This window comes from Salmo salar, chromosome 24, assembly GCF_965601325.2.
Source record: "Salmo salar chromosome 24, fSalSal1, whole genome shotgun sequence".
Classification (NCBI taxonomy): Eukaryota; Metazoa; Chordata; class Actinopteri; order Salmoniformes; family Salmonidae; genus Salmo; species Salmo salar.
The window spans coordinates 21772506-21785571 of record NC_138314.1 but is presented as its reverse complement, the minus strand read 5'-3'; the positions used below and the strand labels follow the sequence as shown (position 1 = coordinate 21785571).

The window sequence follows — 13066 nt, the reverse complement described above, 5'->3', positions numbered from 1 at the left end:
TCGTATCCTGTTAACAATGGAAAAAGAGAAATGCTTAAAGAGAGAGAGAGAGATAATAGGGCAGTGAAATGAGAAGATGAGAGTAAAGACAGGAATTAAAACAATGACACACACACACACACAGAAAGAAAGAGTATCTAACCTACTGTCTCGCAATTTGATGGTGAGAAACGTTTCGTGAGTTTTCTTCTCTATGGTCATTTGCAGTCAAAAATGTGATTTTCATGTTTTTTATATATACTGCTCAAAAAAATAAAGGGAACACTTAAACAACACATCCTAGATCTGAATGAAAGAAATCATCTTATTAAATACTTTTTTCTTTACATAGTTGAATGTGCTGACAACAAAATCACACAAAAATAATCAATGGAAATCCAATTTATCAACCCATGGAGGTCTGGATTTGGAGTCACACTCAAAATTAAAGTGGAAAACCACACTACAGGCTGATCCAACTTTGATGTAACGTCCTTAAAACAAGTCAAAATGAGGCTCAGTAGTGTGTGTGGCCTCCACGTGCCTGTATGACCTCCCTACAACGCCTAGGCATGCTCCTGATGAGGTGGCGGATGGTCTCCTGAGGGATCTCCTCCCAGACCTGGACTAAAGCATCCGCCAACTCCTGGACAGTCTGTGGTGCAACGTGGCGTTGGTGGATGGAGCGAGACGTGATGTCCCAGATGTGCTCAATTGGATTCAGGTCTGGGGAACGGGCGGGCCAGTCCATAGCATCAATGCCTTCCTCTTGCAGGAACTGCTGACACACTCCAGCCACATGAGGTTTAGCATTGTCTTGCATTAGGAGGAACCCAGGGCCAACCGCACCAGCATATGGTCTCACAAGGGGTCTGAGGATCTCATCTCGGTACCTAATGGCAGTCAGGCTACCTCTGGCGAGCACATGGAGGGCTGTGCGGCCCCCCCAAAAAATGCCACCCCACACCATGACTGACCCACCGCCAAACCGGTCATGCTGGAGGATGTTGCAGGCAGCAGAACGTTCTCCACGGCGTCTCCAGACTCTGTCACGTCTGTCACGTCTGTCACGTGCTCAGTGTGAACCTGCTTTCATCTGTGAAGAGCACAGGGCGCCAGTGGCGAATTTGCCAATCTTGGTGTTCTCTGGCAAATGCCAAACGTCCTGCACGGTGTTGGGCTGTAAGCACAACCCCCACCTGTAGACGTCGGGCCCTCATACCACCCTCATGGAGTCTGTTTCTGACCGTTTGAGCAGACACATGCACATTTGTGGCCTGCTGGAGGTCATTTTGCAGGGCTCTGGCAGTGCTTCTCCTGCTCCTCCTTGCACAAAGGTGGAGGTAGCGGTCCTGCTGCTGGGTTGTTGCCCTCCTACGGCCTCCTCCACGTCTCCTGATGTACTGGCCTGTCTCCTGGTAGCGCCTCCATGCTCTGGACACTACGCTGACACACACAGCAAACCTTCTTGCCACAGCTCGCATTGATGTGCCATCCTGGATGAGCTGCACTACCTGAGCCACTTGTGTGGGTTGTAGACTCCGTCTCATGCTACCACTAGAGTGAAAGCACCGCCAGCATTCAAAAGTGACCAAAACATCAGCCAGGAAGCATAGGAATTGAGAAGTGGTCTGTGGTCCCCACCTGCAGAACCACTCTTTTATTGGGGGTGTCTTGCTAATTGCCTATAATTTCCACCTGTTGTCTATTCCATTTGCACAACAGCATGTGAAATTTATTGTCAATCAGTGTTGCTTCCTAAGTGGACAGTTTGATTTCACAGAAGTGTGATTGACTTGGAGTTACATTGTGTTGTTTAAGTGTTCCCTTTATTTTTTTGAGCAGTGTATATTTCCACACTATGAGTTTAGAAGAACACAGTACTGTGAAATTGTGAAAATTATGATAATTTATTTTTAGTGTAAGAGCTGTTTGAAAAGACTGCCTGAAATTTCAGCCTGTTTTGGTGGGATGGCGTTTTGGCCTGCCTGGTGACATTATCAGGCGGTAAATTACACTAATAGACCAAAAAGAAAGAGAGTTCCAAACCTGTCTGCCAATAACAGCTAGTTTTCAGTTTTCCCCTCCCAACTCAGACCACTACCAGACAGTCCTATCAAAATTCTTGCTTGAGAAATTGCTCTTTGCTAAGAACCCAGCTAGCACATTTAGTTCCTTGGACGTTGTGTGAACACATGTTTTTGGTTTCCTATTGGTTTTGGGAACGGAAGGGAAAATGTAGCCTTTTCTGAGAATTTTTTTTTTAGGTTGCAGGGAGGTTCTGAGAACGTTTTACTCTGGTTCCTTGAACATTTTCCTGGGAGGTTTTATTAACAATCTGAGAACAGAAATTATAGATTATTTGGAAGTTTTTTAATAACTTCCTTAAAACTTTCCCTGAATGTTTCAATAAGACTTTTAATAAAACTGTTATCTTATTTTGGGTTAACCCTTTTAAACTCCAAGCACAGATAAAACACATGGAAATGAATCATGCTTTAATCATGCAAACACATTTCTTTTTTATTGTGATACGGCATCAGTGAGATTCAAACCGATAATCTCTTTTCTATCCATGGAATTAGTACATTGTGCCAACAGGATGGAAACAAGCACTAATTAAGATCAGGTGTGGCCAATTAATGGGGGAGGCCAACACACCTGAACACACTTAACAAAATAGAGGATAGAGAGAGTTTTATTGATGCCGAGAATGGAATGTATACGTTTTTAAATCATAAAAAAAAAAAAAAACATACTCTGAACGTTACTAAAGTTGTCTTAATATCCTCGGAACAATTTGAGAACATGACTTTAAATACAGTCATGAGAAAAAGCAAGTACACTCCCTGGAAAGTTGTATTTTTTTGGACATATTTGGACAGGTGGATATGTAATCTTCACTTCAACACTATTGACAGATAAAGGAAAACTAATTTAACAAATTACACTGAAAGATTATACTTTGCAATCATTTATTCATCAAATCTACAGAAATGCAATTCCATAGTGCGGAAAAAACAAGTGCACCCTTAGCTTCAACAGCTGGTGTTGCCCTCTTTGGCTGAAATAACTCAATGTAGCCATTTCTTACAGTCTATCAGTCTCTTACATCGACTCAGAGGAATTTTTGCCCATTCTTTACTGTACTGCTTCAACTGTGTCATGTTTAAGGGCTTTCTTGCATGCAAGTCTCCCCATAGCATTTTGACAGGATTGAGATCTGGGCTTTGACTTGGCCATTCCATAACCCTCCATTTATTATTTTTGAACAATTCTGTTGTAGGTTTGCTTTTGTGTTTTGGATCATTGTCCTGTTGCAATATCCATGTTCGGTTCAGCTTCATCTATTTGACAGATGGCCTCACCTTTTCCTCAAGAATTCTCTGGTACAATATTGACATTATGGTTGACTCAATAATGGCAAATTGGCACGTCCCTGAGGTAGCAAAGCAGCCCCAAACCATAATGCTACTGCCTCCATGCTTTACGGTTGGTATGAGGTTCTTCTATTCAAAGGCAGTGTTTTGTTTTCGCCAAACATGGCATCTGGCATTGTGGCTAAACAACTCCCCCTTTGAATCATCTGTCCAGAGCACATTGCTCCAGTAGTTTCAGTCTTTACCCAGGTGTTGTCTGGCAAACATCAGTCGTGTCTTGGTATTATTTTTTGAGAGCAGAGGCTTCTTCCTTCCTGACCTCCCATGTAGGCCAAGTCCCTTTCTGACAGTTGACTCATGCACATTGATTGTGGTAAGAGAGGCATGTTGATCCCTTCATGTTACCCTGTTTTTTTTTAAAGTCTTCTATGACATCTTTTGGTCAGCTCTTGGGCTGAATTTGGTGGGATGACCTGTCCTTGGTAGATTGCCAGTGGCCTGGAATTTTCTCCATTTGTAGTTGACTGTTGGACAGTGAAATGATGCACTTGGAATTTCTTGGAAATTGATTTGTAACCCCCTCCCAGACTCCTGATCATCAATTATCTTTACTTTGAGGGCCCCGGATAGGTCTTTTGATCTTGGAATTATGTGTTACCAAACATCCATATGGTTAAGACTAAACCAGACCAAGTTTCTAATCTTAATGGAAGGCTGGACCCTCCCAAACCCGTAGGAAACTTTATGCTGAGGTACTGAAATTCCCACAGAAGAATGTTGTTTCTTAACATTCTTGGACAAATTTGAGAACATTACTTTAAAAAGAACCACGAGGAAACATTATGCTGAAGTATTGAAATTCCCACAGACCGTTGTTTCCCAATGTCAGACAAGTTGGAGAATGTTCCTAGAACATTATCAAAATTGAAATGCAAACATATTGTAACTTTTAGGACCCTTTCTTTTAAAGTAATGAAATACCACCCCCAAAAATGTTTTTTAAGATCCTTAAATGTGCTCAGAATGTTCCAAAGCCAAATAATTATCCTGCACCATTCCCAGAAAGTTGTGGGAAGGTTGTGTCATGGAAATTCTTACACAGGGACACTTGAAGTCAATCTTAAATGAATCATGTTTATTGTCAGCGCACTGGAGAGGTTCCAACCAACTCAATGAGCCATAGTACACATGTCAATCAGGAGCTCTGCCTGGGCAGTCCCAGCAGTTGTCTTATATACGGCTATACACAGACAAGTTATATTTGCATGATTTAGCATAATTAATGAATCATTACCATTTTCTTTCATTCATGTGACTGACCAATACTGGTTCATAACATGTGACAGACCAATACCTCACAAGGCTTCTCTCTAAGCTGAGACCTTATAACTGAGATATCTTTCGTTCTTGTTCTCAAAATAAGGTCTGGGGTACTGTCAAATTGCAGCTACTGATAGTGAGGATTCGTTCAGACAGCCACTTGCATGAACACAGAAATTGGTTTATAGAACAGCACATAAATAGAACACAGAAATTAGTTGTAAGAAAAGCACAAATATTAAAATTCCATTACATTCCATCCTCTTATCACTTGTGTCATAATAATCATTACATTTTTAAGTAAGCATTTAGATTTTAGCTTCTATATAAAAAAAATGATATACTCCTATTAAAGTAAGGGAAATCAACATAGAAAATAATTGAAAACCTTTCATTCTGGGTTGTACAATCTACTTAGTATGGTAATACTGTAATCATAATAAAGGTTATATTTCTATTAATGGGAGGGAGTATCAAAAATAGTTTGAGGTGAATAAATCTCTCAATTGTTTCCATATTTCTTACCACAATCGGGTTGCATTGACTTGTTTTTAACTAACTGTCCCTTGGACATCAACTTAGTTAAAATATAAAACACTGTTGTTTAACAATTCTAATAAGACCTTCAAAAGGTTGGTGCTTGCTCATCAGCTCAGTGTTCCACATAATAATTAAGGGTTTAGATGACCTTACCCTCAACTTAAAAGAAAACATCCTTCAATCATTACCCATCGTCCTTATCTACAGCAGGAAATGGGGGCTCATCCAGAGTTGGCAGCTCATTAGTTTCACCATCCTCTGGAGGAGCAGAAAACATGATAGCTTCTGAAATCTTACCAGCCAGAGAGGCACAGATCACCTTACAGCATTTTAAGAACAATTCACAAGGAAGAGAGAGAGAACATGTTATAACAGTTTCACACCAACCTTGCTACTAAGAAAGACCCTCACTTTCCTCATCACTTGTGGTAATGACAGATTGGTATTTTAACGCATTCTTAGTTTAAATTAGTATATGTTTCACAGTGTGCAGACGTCCACAATCAACCTGATATCCCAAATAAACAATTTTGGATAAGCCTAAATCAATTTGGTATTTTATTAGGATCCCCATTAGCTATTGCAAAAGCATCAGCTACTCTTCCTGGGGTCCACACAAAACATGATATAATACAGAACATCAATAGACAAGAACAGCTCATGGACAGAACTACAATTACAGGCACGGTTGACCAACCCCCTCCATCCCCGGCACTCATCCTTCCTTTCCTGGCATTTTTTCATGTTCTTCTTCAGATAGTGTTTCAGTTTGTCCTTTTAATGGCACATGTTCAAAGTGGATGACCCTTGATAATGGACCTTACAGTCCATTATGTCTTTATCCATTTTCCTACCAGTACACCAGCAGCATGCGAGAAGTTTGAACTGGATCTCTTTCCATGCTCACTCCACATAGACCCATGTTGCACTCCTGAGAGAAAAAGCATGAGAGAAAAGGCAGTTGATAGCTTCTGGATGCTGGGTACAGGTTGCTGGCTCAGACTCAGGTCTCATTGTAGAAGTGGTGAAGGACCATACTGAACGCTATTTTTGTGATTTTCAGCCGATTAGAGGGGGTGTTGAGGTTCACACGGTTCTCGGCCGAATTATCTTCCATGCATCTAGATACCATCTGTAGTCACCTTCGCCATAACCTCGAGAGAGGACAGACCAGAACAACAGTTTAGTTTAGAATAACACCCCCCCCCCCCCCCCCCCTGAATTGGCTTATCTCACTGCAGAGTTACAGGTCAGAGAGTCAGAGGGCTAATCCTTAGGGAGAAATCCCGACCATCCAGCAGACCCAATCTGGTGAGATTTGTTATTGAAGCAAGACAAAAACTAAGAAAATAAAACAACAGCAATACAAATCTATCACTCGAGGTGAGGGAAAACTTCAATTAATTTGGAGTAACTGTCATCCATTACCAACATCTATTTTTTCCTTTTACAGGCAAGCATGTGAAGAAACCAATTTTCATATTTACGAAAGGGCCCCAGGGGACTGGTAATTCCCCCTTTGGACACATGACTCACATCGTGAATCATGCATCCCCAAAAAAACAATACTGCCTGTTAAATCAAAAATAAACAAATTAGAATAACAAATCGAATTCTCTCTTGATATCTTCATAAAGGACATAATTGTGTCCCATAAGGTAATGGTAAAATAGACTAGAGACAGTTCTCTCTCTCTCTCTCTCTCTCTGTGTCCTTCTCATGGTGTGAATCACACATAGGACTATTCTTAATTATTTGTTTTTACAAAGCCCATAAAAAGACAATGTCTCCTGTATTTCAAAAATTATGTTTGAGAGTGATCTGTGTGTTTAAGCAGTAGTGATTGAGGTATTCCTATTGGGAAAGGAGACGAAGTTGAGGGAAACATATATGGAGACTAGTGAAAGTAACAAAGTGAATGGTAATTGGCTTTCATATAGGAATCCAATAATGCAATATCTTAGTAATTTGAAAGAGTAAGACAAAGGGATGAGCATTGGGACTGAAATTAAATTAGAGGCTGCTCACTCTTCAAGGCCTGGTCCACTGCCCTCCTGTTTAAGCCATCTGTTGTTTGGGTTAGAGATAACCTTCCTGTGGAACAATAGATAGCCGCCAGTACACACTGAACTCAAACAGGCTGTGAGAGACACAGTGGAGTGGGGAAATTAGGGACAGTTTGTACATAATTCTATATCAATGCAACAGGTCAAAAAGATTAAGATTACAAGATAGTTGTTTACTTTAGAAGGTGCCGAATTCAGCTTTATGGGACACCGTATCATCTGATGTGTCTGAAGTATAAATGTGTCTGAAGTATAGTTCTGTATACGCATGGGTTTATTGAGAGTTCCTGCTCAAGATGCAGTAAACTCGTTTAACTCTTTAGTGACAGGGGGCAGTATTTGGAAATTCAGATGAATGACATGCCCAAATTAAACTGCCTGCTACTCGGGCCCAGAAGATAGGATATGCATATAATTAGTCGATTTGGATAGAAAACACTCTGAAGTTTCTTAAACTGTTTGAATGATGTCTGTGAGTATAACAGAACTCATATGGCAGGCAGAAACCTGAGACAAATCCAACCAGGAAGTGTGGAAATCTGAGGTTTGTAGTTTTTCAAGTGATTCCCTATCCAGTATACAGTCACTTAGGGTTCATTTTGCACTTCCTACGGCTTCCACTAGATGTCAACAGTCTTTAGAACCTTGTTTCATGCTTCTACTGTTACTGGGGAGAGAATAAGAGCTATGGACTGCCTGAGACCAACGAGTTGTCACACAGGTGCGTCGTTCCTTCTTTTTCCTCTGTAATGAATACGCTATTGTCCGGTTGGAATATTATCGAAGATTTATGTTAAAAAGACCCTAAGGATTGATTGTAAACATCGTTTGACATGTTTCTACGAACGGTAATGGAACTTTTTGACTTTTCGTCTCGAGTTTTGCGCTTGCGCATTATGCATTTGGAATAGTGATCTGAACGCGCGAACAAAACGGAGGTATTTGGACATAAATATGGAGTTTATCGAACAAAACGAACAATTCTTGTGGAAGTGGGAGTCCTGGGAGTGCATTCTGACGAAGATCAGCAAAGGTAAGTGAAGATTTATAATACTATTTCTGAGTTTTGTTGACTCCAGAACTTGGTGGGTAACTGTATAGCTTGCTTTGATGGTTGAGCTCTGTAACCACATTGTCCGATTTCAAAAAGGCGCGAAAGCAAAACATTAGATTATGTTAGGACACCACTTAAACAAGAAAAGCCACACAGCCATTTTCCTAGCAAGGAGAGGCGTCACAAAAACCAGAAATACAGCTACAATTAAGCACTAACCTTTGACGATCTTCATCAGATGACACTCATAGGACATCATGTTACACAATACATGTATGTTTTGTTCGATCAAGTTCATATTTATATCCAAAAACAGCATTTTACTTTGGCGAGTGATGTTCAAAAAATGTTTGCCTCCCAAAACTTCCGGTGAATGTGCACATTAATTTACAGAAATACTCATCATAAACGTTGGCAAAATATATAATAATTCATTAAGAATTATAGATAGACTACTCCTTAATGCAACCGTTGTGTTAGATTTCAAAATAACTTTACAGAGAAAGCACATTGTTCAATATTCTGAGTACAGAGCTCAGCCATCAATGCAAGCTATACAGCTACCCGCCAAGTCATTGCATCAATAAAACTCTAAATTAGTGTTTAAATCTTTCCTTACCTTTGCTGATCTTCGGCGGAATGCACTCGCAGGACTCCCACTTCCACAAGAAATGTTCATTTGTTCGATAAAGTCCATCATTTATGTCCAAATACCTCTGTTTTGTTGGCGCGTCCAGAACACTATTCCAAAGGCACGATGAGGGAGTGCAAATCAATAGACAAAAAGCTCAAAAGTTCCATTACCCTTTGTAGAAACATGTCAAACAATGTTTACAATCAATCCTTTGGGTGTTTTTAACATAAATAATCGATAATATTCCAACCGGACAATAGCGTATTCATTACAGAAGAAAAAAAAAATGCTAGCCATGTGTGAAAGCGCATGAAGTAACTACATGACCTCAGAGGGTCCACTGCTTGAACCAGCTGTTATTCCCTCAAAATTCACCATAGAAGCCTCAAACAACTTTCTAAAGACTGTTGACATCTAGTGGAAGCCTTAGGAAGTGCAACATGACCCCACAGACACTGTAGTCTGAATAGGCAATGGTTTGAAAGACTACAAGTCTCAGATTTCCCACTTCCTGGTTGGATTTTTCTCAGGTTTTTGCCTGCCATATGAGTTCTGTTATACTCACAGACATCATTCAAACAGTTTTAGAAACTTCAGAGTGTTTTCCATCCAAATCTACTAATAACATGCATATCCTAGTTTCTGGGCCAGAGTAGTAGGAAGTTTAATTTGGGTATGTTTTTCATCCGGACGTCAAAATACTGCCCCCTACCCTAGAGAAGTTAACTGACTCCAATAACACACAACGACTGTTCATTTACCTGACTCCAATAACACACAACGACTGTTCATTTACCTGACTCCAATAACACACAACGACTGTTCATTTACCTGACTCCAATAACACACAACGACTGTTCATTTACCTGACTCCAATAACACACAACGACTGTTCATTTACCTGACTCCAATAACACATAATGACTGATAATTCACCTGACTCCAAAAACACTGAGATCATTACAGGGGCTGCATTATAAAACACATTGACATTTAGGCATTATGACTGATCATTTACCTGACTCCAATAAGATCATTACTGGGCCTGATTTACAAAGACATTGACATGTACAGTACCTGTCAAAAGTTTTATTTCTACTATTTTCGACATTGTAGAATAATAGTGACGACATCAAAATTAAGAAATAACACATATGGATTCATGTCGTAACGAAAAAAAGTGTTAAGCAAATCAAAACATATTTTATATTTGAGATTCTTCAAAGTAGCCACCCTTTGCCTTGATGACAGCTTAGCACACTCTTGGCATTCTCTCAACCACCTTCACGTGGAATGCTTTTCCAACAGTCTTGAAGGAGATCCCACATATGCTGAGCACTTGTTGGCTGCTTTTCCTTCACTCTGTGGTCCAACTCATCCCAAACCATCTCAATTGGGTTAGGTCGGGTGATTGTGGAGGCCAGGTCATCTGATGCAGCCCTACATCACTCTCCTTCTTGGTCAAATAGCCCTTACACAGCCTGGAGGTGTGTTGGGTCATTGTTTTGTGGAAAAACAAATGATAGTACCACTAAGCGCAAACCAGATGGGTGGCGTATCGCTGCAGAGGTAGCAATGCTGGTTAAGTATGCCTTGAATATTAAATAAATCATAGACAGTGTCACCAGCAAAGCACCCCTACACATCACACCTCCTCCTCCATGCTTCACGGTAGAAACTACACATGGGGAGATAATCCGTTCACCTACTCTGCGTCTCACAAAGACATGGCAGTTGGAACCAAAAATCTCAAATTTGGACTTAGACCAAAGGACAGATTTCCACCGGTCTAATGTCCATTGCTCGTGTTTCTTGGCCCAAGCAAGTCTCTTCTTCTTATTGGTGTCCTTTAGTGGTATCTTTGCAGCAATTCAACCATAAATCAAATCAAATACATTTATTTATAAAGCCCTTCTTACATCAGCTGATATGTCAAAGTGCTGTGCAGAAACCCAGCCTAAAACCCTAAACAGCAAGCAGTGCAGGTGTAGAAGCACGGTGGCTAGGAAAAACTCCCTAGAAAGGCTAGAACCTACGAAGAAACCTAGAAAGGAACCAGGCTATGAGGGGTGGCCAGTCCTCTTCTGATTGTGCCGGGTGGAGATTATAATAGAACATGGCCAAGATGTTCAAATGTTCATAGATGACCAGCAGGGTCAAATAATAATAATCACAGTGGTTGTCGAGGGTGCAACAGGTCAGCACCTCAGGAGTAAATGTCAGTTGGCTTTTCATAGCCGATCATTCAGAGTATCTCTACAGCTCCTGCTGTCTCTACAGCATTGAAAACAGCAGGTCTGGGACAGGTAGCACGTCCGGTGAACAGGTCAGGGTTCCACAGCCGCAGGCAGAACAGCTGAAACCGGAGCAGCAGTACGGCCAGGTGGATTGGGGACAGCAAGGAGTCATCAAGCCAGGCAGTCCCGAGGCATGGTCCTAGGGCTCAGGTCCTCCGAGAGAGAGAAAGTAAGAAAGAGAGAATTAGAGAGGGCATACTTTAAATCACACAGGACACCGGATAAGACAGGAGAAATACTCCAGATATAACAGACTGACCCTAGCCCCCCGACACAAACTACTACAGCATAAATACTGGAGGCTGAGACAGGAGGGGTCAGGAGACACTGTGGCCCCATCCGACGATACCCCCAGACAGGGCCAAACAGGCAGGATATAACCCCACCCACTTTGCCAAAGCACAGCCCCCACACCACTAGAGGGATATCTTCAACCACCAACTTACAATCCTGAGACAAGGCCGAGTATAGCCCACAAAGATCTCCGCCACAGCACAACCCAAGTGGACTGAAGGCCTGATTCACACAGTCTACTCTGAACAGTTGATGTTGAGATGTGTCTGTTACTTGAACTCTCTGAAACATTTATTTGGGCTGCAATTTCTGAGGCTGGTAACTCTAATGAACGTATCCTCTGCAGCAAATGTAACTCTAGGTCTTCCTTTCATGTGGCGGTCCTCACGAGAGCCAGTTTCATTATAGCGCTTGATGGTTTTTACGACTGCAATTGAAGAAACTTTCAAAGTTATTGAAATTTTCCAGATTGACTGACCTTCATGTCTTAAAGTAATGGACTGTCATTTCTTTTTGCTTATTTGAGCTGTTCTTGCCATAATATGGACTTGGTATTTTACCAAATAGGACTATCTTCTGTATACCACCCTACCTTGTCGCAACTTAACCGATTGGCCCAAACGCATTAAGGAAAGAAATTCCACAAATGAACAAGGCACACCTGTTAATTCACATGCATTCCAGGTGACTACCTCATGAAGCTGGTTGAGAGAATGCCAAGAGTGTGCAAAGCTGTCATCAAGGCAAAGGGTGGTTACTTTGAAGAATCTCAAATATTTTTTCCTTTGTTTAACACTTCTTTTGGTTACTACATGATTCCATATGTGTTATTTCATAGTTTTGATGTCTTTATTTTTCTACACTGTAGAAAATAGTAAAAATAAAGAAAAACTGTTGATTGGAATTGCAGGTATTATGACTGATCATTTACATGACTCAAATAACACTAAGATCATTACTGGGGCTGCATTATAAAAACATGGAAAGTAATCTGAGAAGAATGATGTCACTGCTCTGCATCATATCTTTGGGGCAGTCCAAAGATGGCAACTATCTAATAAATCCAGAGTTATACACTACTGTACACTGTGGCTCTTCAACCAAGGTTACGTGTTCAAATGGAATGTGCTTCCAAAGCTATGTCGTCATTTTCTGGTAGGAAGAGAATACAGGCCGGAGTGTTGCTACAGTAATGGAGCCAGACAGCTTGAGGAACTGTATAACAATTACACACAGGCAGGGAAAGACTGCATGCAGCCAAGATAAACATCACAAACTGTAATAGTTGGATAGGATGAAGCGTGTACACTAGGTGGGGATACAGCATGATGTGCAGAAGAAGTAGCACAAAGTTAAGTAGAAATCTGTTAGTTGATTACAGAAAATATTGTAGGAAGTGCAAAGGTTTGGTGTGCATATTTGATGCACATTCAAGCCTTTGGGTCAAACACTCTTTGACTGTAGAGAAGGATCCACATAACAGTGAAAATGTTTAACGGCAG

At 41.0% G+C, this 13066-nt stretch overlaps 1 protein-coding gene across 1 annotated transcript in view; it reads left to right on the top strand.

Moving 5' to 3' along the window:
- LOC106585598 (anthrax toxin receptor 1) overlaps positions 1-13066 on the top strand; it is a 56596-nt gene that overhangs the window by 2574 nt on the left and 40956 nt on the right. The gene's annotated exons all lie outside the window — the stretch shown is intronic.